This window comes from Danio aesculapii, chromosome 10 (assembly GCF_903798145.1).
Source record: "Danio aesculapii chromosome 10, fDanAes4.1, whole genome shotgun sequence".
Classification (NCBI taxonomy): domain Eukaryota; kingdom Metazoa; phylum Chordata; class Actinopteri; order Cypriniformes; family Danionidae; genus Danio; species Danio aesculapii.
This window is the reverse complement of record NC_079444.1, coordinates 11496514-11515268: the sequence shown is the minus strand read 5'-3', so window position 1 is coordinate 11515268 and position 18755 is coordinate 11496514. Positions and strand designations below refer to the sequence as shown.

Below are 18755 nucleotides of genomic sequence, written 5' to 3'. Positions count from 1 at the left end.
TTATCGCTGCAAGTGCTCCACAGTTTTATTTATACAAATTATTTCAAACCCTCAACTGAAGTGAGTTTGAAGTAAAAATACGTTATTAAATGTGATATTTTCACATACTTTCAGAGGTAACAGAGTTTCCTACAGAGCCATAAATCACTGAGACGCTGTCATTATTACAGAACAATTATTTTGATTTCATTATCATATTAACGTATCGACTTTGATTTTGGGTAGCATGTCAGTGTACTATGACTTGACTATGGTAATTGGGTTTACTTACACAAAGCACTTGAAAATCAATGAATTGATACAGAACTTGTTGAATTTGCACTGAAATAAGGTGATTTACAATGTCAGTGATAATAAAGACAGCAGCGATCTTTGCTTATTTTCCATAAAAGTTTGTTTTTCATGCTGTTGGGTCATCAACAGCAAAAAAAAAACAGCAAAAATCAACAGGCTCATTCTGGTTACGTGCCACTATATAAATTTCTGGAGCGCACCAAATACGTCCCAGGAGGTACATTTTTTTGCAGTTTTTGTTTTCGCTAATCCTCTAGAGGCCAATCGCGCCTACTCTTTGCATCTAAATCCATCAGAGGCCGCTGTTGACCAACCAATATCCCCCCACCCACCAGATCTTACCAAGTTCTTACCCTGTTGTTTAACTTGTTTATTTTATTTTTTTGCCTTTTGTTTTTGTTATACCTGCTTTCTGGAACCGTTCTTCACCAGACCCAGACAACTCCGCTCTGCGTCTTAAGATCACCAACTTACGTGGTGAGCTACTGGGCAAACTGGTAAAAGCAGAAAAGCTGTCCACACAGAGGTAAGTGGTCAGCTGGTACCTCGAGCAGTTGACGGTGTCATCCCTCCCCGTATCATTTATTTTAAAGACGAAATGCAGGCATACATAGATCTGGCTACATAATTCGGGTAAGTTTTTACAATGAGTCTGTGCTGCTTTACTCCGGCTAGGTTCACATCAAACACAATAGAGGAAACTGAGGTGAACTCAGTGCATATCCTGCGTCACTTGCACCTCTGTTTGCATTAACTTTGTATGAAACTTACTTGTGTGAGTACTTTGGTGTGAACCCAGTATGAAAGGCTTTTATCGATTCCTGTATGCTGATTCAACATACCCATTACAGTGCATCACTGTGCGTTTTCATGTGGACAGAGAGAGATTGGTGTAAAAAGTAATTTTTTAACAAAGGTGGAGACAACTCTGATTATAAAAAATATAATTCACATACTTTCAAATGTACCAGTGTTTTCTACACAAAGCCATAGATCACTGAGAAGCTACTAAAAACAGCTATCATTCAAGAGTTCACACTTTGCTGATAATTGATTATAAAGCTTGTTTGGCATGCTGTCCCGGGAGAGAGCCCTGAGCTAATAAGATCCTCGAGCTCGGGGCTCCCTCCCATTTGCAAGGTGAGAAGGGAGTTTGAGTTCAGGTAGTTAACAGACTAATTAACATATAGTGATCTAATCAACTAATAAACAGATAGTGATTGCTCTTAAGAGATAACTATTTACTAGGAGCATGTCTATGGTGCCGATTTGGATTAGTCAATTAACTTAAGTTGCATGTTTTTGGACAGTGGCAGGAAACCGGGGAACCCGGGGGAATCCCACGTGAGCACGGGGAGAATGTGTAAACTCCACACAGAAACATCGGCTGGCTTGGTAAGGACTAGAACCGGTGATGTTCGTGCTGTGAGGCAACAGGGCTAACCACTGGGCCACCGTGCCACCCATCTAGGAAAGGAGGAGGAGTAGGGGTGGAAGGGGGGATTCTTCAAAACAAAGATGGCTGTCATATGGAACTTAGGGTATATATAGTGGCTTAGGAATCGTCTGATTGGTGAAACATAAATTGAATAATCCGGGGCCAGCTGCAAGCAATCATAAGCACGTGATCCTCTCGAAATTAGTTTATAAATAACCTTCACTTATTACAGAACAATTATTTCATTTTATTATTGTATCATATTATCTTATTGACTTTAGCATGTTAGTGTACTATGACAACTGTGGCAGTGCTTCCCACAGGTTTAAAATATACTTGCGGTGGTAGCCGGATTGAAACACACCATTTACTGTACCCACATCACAGAAATAGTTAACTATATGCGACAAAGCAAAACATAGTTTCATTTTTAATAATAATTGTATTTGTTATGACACTGTTTCTTTTTAATGGGTTAAAGTGAAAAAAAAAGACTTAAAAAATGACTGAAATAAAAAAAGAAATTCTTTTATGCTATTCAGGAGTGCACCACTGACAGGTAAAAGCTGCTTCTCTCTCTTTAAAGTTCAAAGCAAACATGAATGCTAAAGCATTTTAGATATGTATATAAAATAGCCTATGTAATATATTAACATCATCAAATTAATAAAATAATTATTAATAAAAAATAATCATAATTGCAAGATTAAAACGAGTAGATATTTTTTTAAAAATAAGGCAATATATTATAAGGCATATAATAAGGCAATATTATAATAAGGCAATAGCATATATTATTGCGCATTACATATATTTTGCAGCCAGTTTAGATGTCATTTCGTCGTTTAGATTATAATATATTATTTACTTTTTCTCTCAGTATCACGGCTATGCGTGCGCTGTCAGCTGTGAAACCAGATGGAAAGTAGTCTTTAATAAAAGAGTAATGCAAAAACACATACGAGCTTTAGAAAGTGAAAACAAAAGTTGAATTCCGGACATTTTAGGAGTAGGCATGGGACGACAACAGTATTCAAGGTATACCGCGGTTTTTGGAAAATTTTCTGCTATACCGTTCCTAAAGTATGAGTAAGATTTTTTATTTAAATTTTTTTTTGGTTTTTTTAGGACAACAGTGTCTCCAGCAGAAAAGATATCCAAAGATGTCATTTTACATTGTAAAAATATCTGTGTTTTTGAAACAAATGAAGACTGCAGAATAGGCTTGGGTGGTATCCAAATTTTGATATTGTCAAACCTTCTCCTTATTTTACCTCGGTATATGGAATTAACGTGGCATAATAAAAAATTATGATGTAAGGCTCAGACAGCACCATCAAACTGTTGGCTTGTGCCTAAACCATTCAGAAACCATATTTTTAGGCATTAAATAAATGATATTTCATATTTAATACTTGTCTCCTATATAAGTTCATTGTTTTTAATGACGGTATAACGTTATTGAAACTGACACCGTTGCTATTTTTAGATCCCGCGGTATACCATATTACCGCCCAAGCCTACTGCAGAAGTCAATGATTCATTTTAATTATTTAGCCTAACATGTTTACTGTTCCAAAATATTGTTAATGTTTCCCAAATTAAAATTTATTGTGTTCAAAGAGGAAAAGGGTTTTGTTTTTTACACAGACATTTAAAAGAATAAACTCAATACCGTGATATTTTTATCCAAGGTTATCATACCATCTTACTTATACCGGCCCATTCCTATTTAGGAGATTAAGAAACCTGGGCCTCCGAGAAACTGTTTGCACGTAGGTCTCATGGGCACAGAACGAAACTGATTTGAAAAGATTTTCCACTACTTAATCGATTGTGGATGTTTGGTGATATTGAGAGTATACAAAAAGTGTAAAAGGATGTTAATAAGAGTAAAAAAAAAGTGTAAATATTTATGCTTGGAATATACATTTATACATAATAAATATACATATAAATATACTTATATATACCGTTAATATAGCTGGGCGGTCCGCCCAAGTAAAGTCTATGTGAGGGAAGCACCACATGGTGACTGATTTACCTGCACAAAGCTAATAATCAATTAATTGCTCAGCCCTTCAATATAGCAGTCTATGAATATGGAACTTGTTGAATTTGCACTGAATTAAGGTGTTTTACTATGTCAGGTCACGCTGTTGGGTCACAACTGTGAGCCACAAGACAAATACAATCAGGAGTGAAAACTACATTTAAATTTGGGCATGAATTCACTATAGTTCTGATAGAAACTGACAAAATTGTAATGGCTAACATACTAATATTCATAGCAAATTTAAAACTTATAATACATGACGATAGATGGAATTATTTATTAGTGCTTACAGTTTTTGACCAAAATAATATTTTATAGCTTTGACAGTGCACTCTACACTGTAAAAATCAACAGTCAACTTTATCAAATGAAATGAGAGTAGTTAACTCAAAATTGACTGAAAGTTAATTCTACTCATTTGAAAAAAAGTTTTGAACTCGGTGTTGAAGGTAATGAGTTAATTAAATACCTCATTAGTTCAACTTAAATGGAGTAAGTTCACAGTGCTCCTATGGATTAGTTTAACTCAAACAGTTTGAGTTGCCTTAACTTATTGGGTTTTACAGTACTCGGTTGTTTTTAATCCATGGCTATCCACTTATAACATGATACAACATGAATTCATGATATACAGCATCACTTTGCCACAAATAGTAGGTACACTTGTCAGTCTGCCCATGTCATTATAGCCTATAAGGTCTAAAGATATGAAATCCAGCATGGGCACTCAAAGTGGCATCTTGTCGTCATAGTAACAGCAAACAGGTACACTGCTTGAGTAGAGCTCACCCACACAATACAGTGATTCATGCTCACACAAATGCTTAAGGCTTCTGTTGTAAATTGCAGGTGTTTTGCATTAGGGTTATCCATTTGTGACCGTGTACTTCAGACATAACTACTGTCTCAATCACCAGATCAAGATTAAACTTTCATTAATGTGGAGAAGTATGAAATCCCTACATAGCATAAAAGTAAACATTTGCATTACATTCACTCACTTTATAGATCTGTCTTTATCAGTTCACAACACACACACACCCACACACACACACACACACACACGCACACGCACACGCACACACACACACACTTTTATAAAACTGAGCAAATGTCATGTTTTCAGCAAAATAGCGAAACTCTTGCTAGGTTGTGCAAGTTTGTATTTTACAGTACTACAAAAATACTCTAAAATGTCTCTGACAGCGTTTTCAAACAATTATATTTGATTCACCAAAGTCACACATCTACCAATTTCATATCGGTCACATCCACAATGAAATAGTTCTCATAAATGCAAAAAATGTTAAATAAAATCAAATTAAACATGTTCGTTGTATAGTCATGTCACGCCTTGACTCACTCAGGAAAGCAAAAGGATCGCAGGATTTACACATAGATTTATTTACAAACACTCACTTGAAAAGACAATCAATAGCACAGGAACGCCATGGAGTGTTCCATGGAGTGATGACAAAGCACAACTGAAAATACCAGACGAAGGACTGAACAAAACACAGGAGTATAAATACACTGGGGATGATTAAACTGATCACACACAGGGGTGGAACAGATGAACATTAACTAATGGCGGGAACTAGAACAAATGAGCACATGGGGAGGGTCACATGATGAAAACAAACACACCGGATCTAGCGAGTCAGCCAACTCTTATACTTTTGATTAGCATTGTTTCTATTGGGTTGTGGAATTTAATTTACAGAATGTAAACTAGCATACTTTTTGGTCACATCCATCCCGCGTGTTCATTTCCCTCATTTAAAATATAAAAAATGTTTACAGAATGATATTTTTCTGGTTCCATAGCTCTGGGGTGCGTTTCCGAAAACTATCGTTAGCCAACTAAGGTCGCAAGTTCCGTTGTTACAAACATTCGTTGATGTTCGTTGATTTGGTGTTTCCCAAATCCACTGTTCCAACGAACATTAGTACAAACGATAGTTTTCGGCGTCGCAAGAGAAGTTAGAAGCATATTTCCTAATTTGTGCTCTATTCCCAGTTATCCCCCTATGCCCTATTCATTAACACGTTCCAACATTTAAACTCGGAATGATTAAAAAACATTAAAGTCATCTCTCTTAGGTGTAATTTGCTTTGAAAGTATTTTTACAGTTCAGTTTTAGCGATCTTCATTCCTTCTTTCCTTCATAGTGCACTTTGAAATCATTTATGCCATTTTGAACGCGGCCTTGACTCATGACGAAAGCTATAACTTAGATGACCTATTTGTAATGAATGTGGCAGATGACCATTCATCCGCCCACCAGAGGGCGCTCTCTCCCGAATATTGACTGGGTACTTCCTCTGTGGTACTTCCTGGAAGCCACCATATATAAGCACACTGTTTATGTCTGTTCTTTGCAAAGTATATGTTTATTTCACGTGGCCGCCATTTTAAAACATGAAAGCGAGGCTGCGGTGGGAAGAAACCCAGAAGTATAGGATTAGCACTGTAAACATTGCAATGATATACTGTGGACTGCAAACCTCCAGCTGCAGCCGCGATTTCAAAACGTAGATATGGTGTAAACATCACTTTAATATCATTCAGTTAAGTTTAATCTAAACAATTAAAAGCATATTAGGCATCAAACAACATCACAATCTCTTTAAGAGTAATACGCTTAAGTGTCCTCCCACGCTTCAGTTCATGGCACCAGGTAAACACAGTGGGGACTTCCCTGCCTGCTTCAGCCAATGTAACCCGGTGAGTGATGAAACAATGTAGTGCTCTGTAGCACACCCTTGTGTTGTCTGTAATAGTGTTGTCCTGCAACTGAAGTTTTAAAAACGTCCATTTCCCGCTTACATTTAAGCACCACTGAGCGAGTTCTTAAACACAGCTGATTTGCCATAGTATTCACCAGTGTCAACAGAAATAACTGTGATTGGCCGTGAAGGTCATCAGTTTACCACTCTTCACTGAGTGCAAACACAGATGCACGAACACTGAAGCTTTTTAAAGCTGCAAAGATCAGTAAGGTTATCGGCGGATTGCTCTGTGTTTGCACTCGGTAAACATCAGTGAAGAGCGGGGAACTTATGACCCTCACAGCCAATCACAGTCATTTCTGTTGAGTGCTGGTAAAGACAATGGCAAATCGACGCTGTTGCGTTCAGCAGCGCTTAAATGTTATTGGAAAATTGACGGTTTTTAAACATTTCATTAACGAAATACAGTATCGTGACAAGTCTAATACAGTGAAAGAATCAGTTCATTAACTTGACTTTGATAAATGGCATTAAAAAAATGTGTGTTTGGGAAAGAAAATGTTTGCTAACTAGTGCCATTTCCCATAACTTATCTGAAAATGAGGTCTGATATGCCTTTTTATTTTCACTTTCCATTCAGTACGGACCTTCGGGTCACTCGGAAGGCAGTGAAATTATAAATTTGTGCCGATTTCTCTTCGCTGGTAAGATATACAGCCAGGTACTCAACATTCCTGTGTGATTCAGGCGATACTTCCGGGTTTCTTCCTACCGTAGCCTCGATTAAGCATTTTTAATGGGGGCCACGTGAAATCAGTCTATTGCCAGTTTCACTGCCTTACCAAGCGGTTTCCTACAGTTGTGTTTGCCATTGTGTTATGACCTTTTTGCCTGGCTTTTTGACTACTGCTTTTTGGATTTTGAACTCTGCCTTGTTTGTTTTTTCAGACTGCCTCTTTGTTTGCTTGACTTTGCATGATTTATGATTACGATTCTGCCTGTGTTTTATGTATGCTGTTCATTTAATTAACCTCCAGCATTTGGATTCATTCCGCCTCCATTGGCCTGTTTAGTAAGGAGGTTCAACCAACTCATAGTTTAAACTTGAACTCTGAGTTGATTTACCGAGAGATTAAAAACTCAGAGTTTTCGGTTTCAGAATAGCTGATCTGAGTTAGGTCAATCAACTTGGGTCATTCAACGCACACAGCAACTATAAAAAGGCATTACCAATGGAGCGCAGATATTAAGAGTCACCATGAAAAAGAGATCAGCATTTCTTTCTCCAGCTGATCTTGATGTGCTCATGCAAAGTTATAGCAAATATGAGCATATATTTATAAAAGCAACATCACTGCATTAGTGAAACAGAAACAGTTAGCGTGGGAAAACATAGATGCTCAAGTTAATGCGTAATTTTACATTTAAAGTATTTAAATATTCAAGTATAATAAAATAAGTAATGTAATGTGTGACTTTATTAAATTTTTACTTGAAAAAGTGGAGAATTTGCCGTAAATTTGAAGCTATTTCAGATGTAATTGCATTAAATTACATGCAGATAACCTTAGCTTAATGTTCAGTGGAAATGTTTAATTTAAGGTTCCCACTTTTACACACGTTGATCAGTTTTAATAGATTTAAAAGTGCACTTGTGTGTGTCTGCCTTTTTTATTCATCAAGTGGTAGAGATTGATTTGACATTTAGAATGTAAGCGGAACTAGAAAACAGTTTTTAGAACGAGTAATAATCCCATTAATCTAGTTACAGTACATGTCAAAGGTCAGTGAATTTAAGATAATTAATCATGAAAAAAGGACAAGCCATTATTGTACATGACTTTGTTCTTTGTGTGACTGAAATGTAGGCAGTAGCTATGTTTCCATCCAAAAATATTAATTAAATTTATGTGCAAAACTGGAATATCGGATAAAAGATGTGCGAATAAAGCAGCGTTTCTATCCAATGAACCAAAGAGAACAAAATCATCACTTCCTGATTTTCTGGCGCCAAATATTAACAGTAAAAACAGAATTCATTGTGGTAGAAGAAGCTGCAGAAGACAATGTTGACATAATGAACGTGTGGGGGCATTTGAAGCCATGAGATGCGGAGAACAGATGCTCTTGACACGCTCCAGATGCTCTGGAGGTAATTAATAATATACATTAATACTGAGATGGTTAAGGCATTTTAGAATGACCAAAACAACATTTGAGATGTTTTACAGTGTGCTCAGCCAGCTGGTTTGTCCATTCACACACATTTTCATCATCATATGATCTCTTATAACAAACTATTTTTAATGCACATACTGGAATTTCTTCAGTAAAAGTGTTTCCATCGCAGTTTATGCACATAATTTCTTAACGAATAAAAGTTTGTCCTACTCAGTTATGCGCATGTTTTTTATGCCTATTTTCAAAAGTTATGTGCATCATGACGTTTCCATACATTTTTTTATGTGCATATCCAAAATGACCATTAAAATAGGTGGCTGGAAAAGTAAGGCTAAGGCGAGAAATGCCACTTCGTCTATAAAAAAGGGGAGGAGACCGACAGAAACTCTTGAGTTTAGAGAATAAAACCTGCTCCTGACCTGGTTAGGTTCACAGAGTAAGTTACCACAGTAACTGACTCTGAGTTAAAGTTACCTCTCTTTCAGAAACAGGCTTGACTTACCCTGCTTTCTCGAGTTTGACAAACCTGCCATTTTGAAATGGAAAACCCAGAGTTTCTCTTATTTCAGAGTTAAAATACTTAGTTTTCACTTAACCTCCTTCCTGAAACGAGCCCCATGTCTTCACCTACAGCTCCCTCACACTATTATTTAAAAGCGGAATTTCCGTTATGTATCCACAGCTAGTGACAACAAAAATAAAGGGTATTTATTAAGTATCTGTACTGTATATGACAAGGGCCTGTTAGTTAGAACATTTCTGCAGTGGCTTGAATGTGTCAAATTGTAAAAGTAGACTTTTCAAAAAATAAAAAATAAACAATATCCTATTAATAATAATAAAAAGCATCATCATTAATATTATTAAAGTAGGATTTGTTTTCATTTCCTAATAAATAATAAATATATAATTTCACTTCTTAATAAATAGCCTCATTATTTATTTATTATATATGAGATTATAATATATGTTAGCATTTTGTAAGTGATTTTATTTTTTACAATAGAATATGGCATACTCTCATTGATATTTGTAAAGGAAACATAGGCCCTTTATGTGCCATTTACATATATTTAAATTAATATGGAAAGCGAAAGCATGTTTTTATTAAAACTAATATTTTAATATACAATATAATTTGCACAAAAAATTATGGGGTTTTTCTCTAAAGACGTTGTTACCACCCCGTTTAGAGCATCATTATGAGCATCTTAGCTAATTTGATTTAAACGACGGATCTGCGACAGAGAAACTACGGTTTTTGGGAAACACTCGTCATTTCCCAAACGATGCATCGTACTATGATAGTTCAGCCGTGAGTTACGTCACTGTTTGGGAAACGATTAGTAGTTCTGGTAAATACAAACAGATGTTTCAATATAGTGTTAACATACACTTTCCATGTGAATTTATGTTTTGAGTTTTTACTGCAAATGTCACATCCATAATACTGGAATTGCTCTACTTCAACTGAGTTTACTGCTCCACAACAACCAAATGACCAGTAATCTTTTCTAATAGGCAGTTCTTTGGAATAAGTTAATATGGTGGCAATTATAAGACAATTATGACAAATATATTAACAAATACTGTAAGCAGCACAGTAGGTAGCACTGTCACCTCACAACAAGAAGGTCACTGGTTCGAGCCTCGACTGGATCAGTTGGCATTTCTGTGTGGAGTTTGCAGGTTCCCCCAGTGTTCGCATGGGTTTCCTCCAGGTTCTCCGGTTTCCCCCACAAGACCTAAGACATGCACTATAGGTGAATTGAGTAGGCTAAATTGTCCGTAGTGTTTGTTTGTATGGGTGTTTCCCAGTGATGGGTTGCAGATGGAAGGGCATCTGCTGCGCAAAACATATGCTTGATAAATTGGCGGTTCATTCCGCTGTGGCGACCCCAGATTAATAAAGGGACTAAGCCGAAGAGAAAATGAATGAATGAATGAATATTGACAAATAAACTAAAAAAAATTTTTACCGTAACAATGCATTTCCACAACAATAACTACGATATTATTTAAGAGACCATATTATTTTGGATTTTCTTTTATTTGGGTATTGGACCAATAAGTAGTCACACATATGCTACAAAGAAACACCATCTTTATTATTACAAAAGAAAATGTCAATATTCAAAATGTATTTTTAAAGACATCAAAAGCTATTCGATTCACTCATTGACACTCCAGTCATGTCATTTACAACCCATGGTGCCTGAGTCATCTTTTTCTTCCTCTTCCAACACTCCTTCACACTCCTTCAATTTCAATGTAGTCTAGAAAATATCTATTTATAATATACCACATGATGGTCCAATTATTTGACTACAAACAATTTTTATATCATGCACATGACTGATTCATTATCAAGGTTGTTAATTTTGAATCAATTGATGATGGGCCTCCTCATGTTTTTAGATGTTTTATTATAATACAAGACATCAAGTTTTAAATTTTAAACACTTCAGTGAGTAGGGAACATTTCCTAAATCTCAACCCAAGCCTCTGTTTTTAGTTCCAAAAATGTCATTTTAGTGCTAGCAATGGAAATGAGATCCAGAAACAAATGCAGTTATTAGAAAGAGAGATTTAATAATTCAGTTTTATTCAATTCAGTTCAATTCAATAATTGCTTTATTGACAAATGTTACAAACGTGTTGCCAAAGTTTTTATAAAGTTTACATTTTTATATATATATATATATATATATATATATATATATATATATATATATATATATATATATATATATATATATATATATATATATATATATATATATATATATAATTTTTTAAACAAAATAAACAGAGTAAACAGTAGTAGTAGTAAAACAATAATAATAATAATAATAATAATAATAATAATAATAATTAAAACAAAATAATAAATCAGAATAAACTGTATATTTAACAATTACCATATAAGGATAAAGCAGTAATAACAAATGATAATAATTAGTTCATTTACAATGATTACAATGATAATGTATTGTGCCGCTAGAAGGATTTAAGATTAAGATTTAACATCTATCAACAATGTTTTGCAGCAGTCCCTCTACTAATAGTATACTACATACAAACTACTAATAGAATACTACTTTGTTGCTGAAACAAAGGTCATGTAATTATTTTCTGCTGTGACTGATGAAGTTGAGTGGCAGCAATTACTGACAACAATACTATATAATTATCTGTTTCTGTGTTTGTGTGAGTTTGTGTTTGTTTGGGGGAGAGACTGATATAAAGAGATTGCTTGATAAATAGACAAAACACTGTGTTTAAATAAATCAGCATTTAGACTGGTAATGAATTTCATTTAATGACAACAAACACAACACTCATCGCTTTACGCCATCTATATGATGCTGGACTTGAAAACATTACTATAAATCGTAATTACTATAAATGGTAAATTGTAATGAACTGTTTACACAAACGAGCAATTTTTTTTTGTTGCTTGTTTTGATTTGTTGTTATTGTAGCTTTTTTGTAGGAGGACAGCTTCTAATGTACCTGTAGGCAAACTTTTACCTTTGCAGTTAGTCATTTAGCAGATGCTTTTGGCTAAAGCAACTTACAAATGAGGAGATATTAAGCTATCCATTAAGGAGTTTCACTACTCACAAGAGCTACTTATACAAAAGGACTGATATTGCTTTACATCCCATAGGACACAACAATACAGCATTCGGTCAGTTATATATTTAAAATTGACTAAGATAAAGGCCTCTATTTTAAAGATCTAGGTGCAAAGTCTAAAGCACATGGTGCAAAAGCATTGTCTGAATCCACTTTTGTTATATTAAAAACCGAAAAATACAGTCTAACAGGGTACGTACCCCCATATACATTTCTGGAGAGCGCGAATTATATAACCTGAGCTATATATGGCTGCATTTTGTCTTTAAAACGAATGCTAGGGTGCGGTATGACTCCGCGGATGGCTTCTGTTTCTTTCCACGTTACCAGCTGACGGCTTACTATAATGTGGACAGCTTTTCCGCTGTTACCAATTTGCCCAGTAGCTTGCTGTATGTCGGCGGACTTGAGAGGCAGAGAGGAGTTGACTATGGGGTTCGAGTGCGGTGAAGAACGGTTCCAGAAAGCGGGTAAAAAAAAAAAAAACAAATGACAAAAAATAAAATAAACAAGTAAATAATAGGGTGAGGATGTGGTAAAATCTGAAAACGTGGTAAAAATCAGGCGAGGGCTTTTCTTTTTTGGATTACTTTTGAAAACACTGTTGGTTGGGTTTAGGGAAGGGGGTGGCTGGGGGTATCGGTCGGTCAGTCAGTCAGTTGGTCGGTCGGTCGGTCAGTCAGTCGGTCAGTCAGTCAACAGCAGCCTCAGGTGGATTTACACATGAACAGCAGGTGTAAATAGCACTGCGAAATAAATTTGAGATCTCAACAAGCCTACACAACGGCCTCTGGTGGATTCACCAAAACAAAAACTGCAAAAAATGTAGCTCCTGGGATGTATTTCGTGATCTCCAGAAATGTATATAGGGGTACGTATTAATAATGAGCCTGGATTGATTGAATCCTATTTGATCTGCAATTCCTGTGTGCTCGGCTAGACCATTTTTGTGCTTGAGCGCCACCAAGCCATGTTTTACTGTAACTTCAGCAGATCAAGGCATGTGAACAACAGCGCCAATCGAACTGGTCAACCATGGTGCATCAAACCAAAAAAACAAGCATGTTATTATACCTGACATTTTTTGTGTGGTTGTGCACACTCACATTGTTTATTCAGCGTTTTGTAAACTTCAGCGATAATTGTGCACAATGATCATAACCTTATGTGCATAAGACTTTAGACAGATCAACCAATCAGAATGAAGCATTCAACAGCCCAGCAATACAAAGCAATGGAATTAAACTGACAGTAGGACTCATTTCTAAAGGATTTGTCCTCAGTTTAACTGAAACAACAGTGAGTTCATCTCTCTCCGGCCTCACGGGTGACTGAATGTGAGAGGGATGGAGTGAGCATATGACTTAGTCATTCTTTGTAGCCACTGTGTACACAACCTCCAGCCTTCTTCCATCACCATGAAGAAGATAAAAGTGTTTACAGGAGTTACATAAAAACACTCTTTTGTGAGATAACAGAGTGTGTGCGTTTGGAGTTATTCCTGTAGGGCGGCTGAGTACAGCCTCTTTTCCACTTTTCTTCCAGCCCTAATCTTTTTATATCTCTGCCTGTCCGACTGGCAAGCGGCCACTCCGTATACAGAATCGTTATGTGCTTCGAAACTTATCCTGCTGCTCTTTCACGTTGAGCAGCCCCAGATCTGAACGATCCCTCCATGGAGGAGACGAATTTCCTGCTGAGACATTTCCTCCACACCAAAAGCTGTGAGAAATAATCCATTTTGTTATTGCTCTGGGACCTTCTCTGCTTCCCAGTTCAGCTTCAGCAGTTTGGGGGGGATGTGGCAGCATCAGCTCGCTTCTTCTGTTAGAAGCAGTCTTTGTATGTTTTTATTCTGCAAGGCATGTTTTCCCTTGGGGAGGCTCGAGTGTTGTACGCTCATGCTGGTGTCTGCGGTTGCAGGAAGTGACATGGCCTTATGGCAGGAGACTAGCAACGGAGTGGGGGGTGCGTGGGGGAGGGGATATGGGGGAGGAGAAGGAAGGGTGGACAGTAAAGGACATAAATGAAAGAGTAGCAAGGAGATGTGGTGTGAAAGGCAGATTGAAGGTTCGGGGAGAAAAAGAGTCGTACCAGAATGATGCCTCAGGCAGCCAAATCACTAAATGTCTCAGCACACAGACCATATGGTGATAAAATCTAGCCTGTCTGAGTGTGCTTTACAAAGGGGTGCTGCAAAAAAGCACACATGTAAACATTGTATGACTTTGAATATGTATGACTGTGTGAGCCTCACATGTGCAATGTGGTGGAGGAGCATTTTCATGTGAAAAACATGATAACATGGGTTACACGTGAGATTGCATATTCTTGTGTTGGTGATGCAATAAAAATCCATGCTTTTAGGTTAAACCCTTAAAAAACTGACTAAAGGACAGACGTTCTGTCATCACTTCCTCACACACATATTGGTCTAAACCTAACTTTCTTTCATCTGTGGAACATAGGCATGGGCTGGTATAAGATTCTGACGGTATGATAACCTTGGGTAAAAATATCATGGATTCACGGTATTGTGACTACTGCTCTAACATATATTACCTTTAAATGTCTGGGTAAAAAACAAAAACTTTTTCTCTCTTTAAACACAATATATTTTATTTTAAGAAACTTTTATAATATTTTGGAACAGTAAACATGTCAGGCTCAATTATTCAAATCAATCATTGATTTCTGCTGTCTTCATTAGTTTCAAAAACACAGATTTCTTTACAATTTAAAACGGCATCTTTGAATATCTTTTCTGCTGGAGATACTGTTGTCATTAAAAAAAAAACGTTAATTAAAAAAATTGTATAAATATCTTAGGAATGGTATAGCAGAAAATTTTGGCAGTTTTAAAACCTTAACATTTCCAATGTTCCAAGGTATACCTTGAAAAGAGTTATCGCCCCGTGCCTAGTGGAACATATACAGTTATAGTTTAGTGTATTATAGTTATATACACATATAGTTATTAGTCCCTCTTTGAATTTCTTTTTTAAATATTTCCCAAATGGTGTTTAACAGAGCAAGGAAATTTTCTGATAATCTGATAATATTTTTTCTTCTGGAGAAAGTCTTATTTGTTTTATTTCGGATAGAATAAAAGCAGTTTTTAATTTTTAAAAACCATTTTAAGGTCAAAATTATTAGCCCCTTTAAGCTATATATTTTCCAATAGTCTACAGAACAAAACATCATTATACAATAACTTGCCTAATTACCCTAACCTGCCTAGTTAACCTAATTAACCTAGTTAAGCCTTTAAATGTCACTTTAAGCTGTATAGAAGTTTCTTGATAAATATCAAGTCAAATATTATTTACTGTCATCATGGCAAAGATAAAATAAATCAGTTATTAGAAATGAGTTATTGAAACTATTATGTGTTGATGTGTTGAAAAAGTCTTCTCTATTCGTTATACAGAAATTGGGGGAAAAAATAAACAGGGGGGCTAATAATTCTGACTTCAACTGTATATGTTATATTTATCCCAACAAAAGTCACGAGGACAACAATATTCTTTTGACAGATCTTCTCAAGTAAAAAGCATGACTTAATATGACTTGCTGAACTTGACCACATTTATTTACACCACTGAAAGGTATTTTAAAGGCCAGATCAGGTTGAAAAAACTGTTACCGCACAGAAATTGTCATTTGAAGATTTTAGATCTAGTGGCATTTCAAATGAAGTCCACATGCGTAGGTGACACTGCTTGTTCACTCTTAAAAGGATAGTTTACCCAAAAATTCTGCCATCATTTTCTCATCCTTCACTTGTTTAAACCCAATTGAGTTTATTTCTTCTGTTAAACGCAAAAGAAGATATATTTTTTTAATTTACTACCATTGTAATTTTTTTTCTACTATGAAAGTTGATGGGTCCCAGCAACCAGCATTCTTCAAAGAAGAAATAAACTCATAAAGGTTTAAAACCACATGAGGGAGAATAATCGATCCCTCTATTGCCATAAAGTAACAATTTAAACTTCCTAAACAATTTTTGCGCGAAAAGTTCTTAAAAGCACAATTTTTAAATAATAATCTAAAGAACTTTTTATTGAATTGAAAGACTCCATGTGTGTTCATGTTAATGGTAATAAAGAACCTGCACTTTTAAGTTTTCCTGTTTTTTCCTCCTCTGAAGATGACATTTTGGAATGAACGTGCCTTCTCTCCATTATTCATCGGAATGGGGGCATCTTGCAATTAATATGTGTGTGACAGAGAAAGATGGAGATGTGACGGGGGAGGGGAAAGGATGGAGGAACGGTCATGGCTGGGGGTGGAGAGAATTCTTTAACATTATTACGTTGGAAATGCCCATCCCCCTGTAGGTTTCATCTCATGACTAACAGAGAGGGAGAAAAAAATCCCTTCACCTTTGAAGGGGTCATGGGTCATGGGAAATCACATCCACCAATTAGAAGGAATGTAAGATTGCTGTATCTGCTTGACTGTAAGTGATAGGTTCAAGAGCTGTTGACGTTGAGTTATATGATAAAATCAGGTTGAGACTGGTGCTGACTGGCTCACTGGTCATATAATTAAAACATTTTAAAATGAACTACCTAACCCATCTCTTTAGATGCATCCAAGAACAAACATGCATTTTTTAAAAAAATGGAAATCAAACAATTGCTTTTCAATTGCTTAACCTCTCCTCTGGGTGTTGCAGGCCAGAACATTGCAATGTTATTGTTAAAAATCCAGCTTATGCTTAATAATATAGCACTGATGAGAAACATCTAGCATAAACCTAACCATGGTTTTTACTCCAAATGGCTTTTGTATTTAAGCATTTTGTTACACTAATCATGATGTATCCATGGCATTTGCAATCAAAATTAGTATAAATGTTAATCAAGGTCAAAAATTATGATTACTACACTTTTACTATAATAAACCCAAGGTTTATATTAATAGACAGTATATAAGATATGCCCAATGTGACACCAACAGAACTGAACTGAACATAGTTCAGCAGGTCAACTTTCCATAACTTCAGCACCATGGACAGAGGACAACCTGCTACAGATGCAGTCAAAGCTATATGGGCTCACTTAAAAGTGCTAATAATGAAAACACCAACTAAAGGTTGGACACTGAACGATTGCACACACCAATAGTGAAACCACATTCGTTTTCCTCACAGCAAAAGCAATATGTGGATAAATAAATCAAAATAAATCACAGTAAAGATGGCAATCTTACCTACACGATGGTTAAAATTGAACCTGACCACATCTGCAGAAGTGACGATGCTTGAACGAGACGTGCACGAGCCTTATGAAGAGTTTTAAACGAACTGTTACAGAATCCGTGAAGTGACTTTCGACGACTTTTGGCGTCTTATACGAGAATTAGTTGGGAAAACAACAAATGCGGTGTGGTAACACGTATTGTCTCACGCTCTTAAGACGAATTCTTGATAAAAGAAAAATGTTCCGTTTTTATATCCTCTTTTGTAGAGTAACCAACATCCTGAACGACCATTCATAAACAGTTCCTTAAAGATGATGGAAAAGACAAGCTCGGAGATCTCATATAGTCATTCAGAGCAGAAAAAAACTTGTTGAGGCGACCAAAAGTCCTTTTCAACACGTAGTCCTATTCAAAAAAAAACGTCGGCTGAAGAAATGACCTGTCAGAAAAGGTCCATAACATGAAGTGCCGTATAAACGCTGTTCCTGTAAACGTCCTCAACCGCACCATGAAAACCTTCGCAGCTCCATATCACAATGCGCCTCAAGCTTCACATTTGCTGGAGATGTCAGTGTCTTCTTTATTCCTCCTCCTCCTCCTTGAGCCAGAAATTACTATGGACTATGAAAGCTCAGCTTGTTTGTTCTCAGAGCTCGCGTCGCCGATCTGCCGTATGTTTGGTGTCGCGCGCTCTTTCTCTCTTTCTTTCCCGCGAGATAATTGCTGCTGTTTGTCTCGTGCGGCTGAAGTGCGCTGTAAATCTGCCCGCGCGCGGGAGTGGGATGAGACGGTTTTACAGTTCCGGCCACTGACTGACGATATGCGGCTATCAGGAACTGTGATGTGAGTTCAACGAATCCAGAAGCGTCATAAATTCATCAGAGCTCCTGGAAGGCGTTAAGATAACGCCTCGCTGCTCAATTAAGTCGTTAAAATGCGTGTTAAACTTTCTAGGGTCACTTTATAATAGAGATAATGCTGTTACTTATTAAATAAAAAAATTTTAATGTCTTTATAATATGTGCAATCAAACATTTTATTGGTAATAATAATAGCACTACTACGAATAATAGTAATCATAATATGGACGCCTTCACTAATTGCTAATTGGATGATTAAACATTAGTTCATTAATTCATTCATTTTCCTTCGGCTTAGTCTCTAGTTTAGAGGTCGCCACAGCGTAATGAACCACCAGCT

The 18755-nt window shown here is 36.3% G+C and overlaps 1 protein-coding gene across 1 annotated transcript in view; it reads right to left on the bottom strand.

The window, feature by feature from the left end:
• Nucleotides 1-18359, bottom strand: part of fam163ba (family with sequence similarity 163 member B, genome duplicate a) — a 51077-nt gene extending 32718 nt beyond the window's left edge. Inside the window, exon 1 of the mRNA XM_056466168.1 lies at nucleotides 17565-18359. The gene's annotated coding sequence lies outside the window, so the exon portion shown is untranslated. The remainder of the gene's footprint in view (nucleotides 1-17564) is intronic.
• Between the last annotated feature and the right edge of the window lie 396 nt (nucleotides 18360-18755).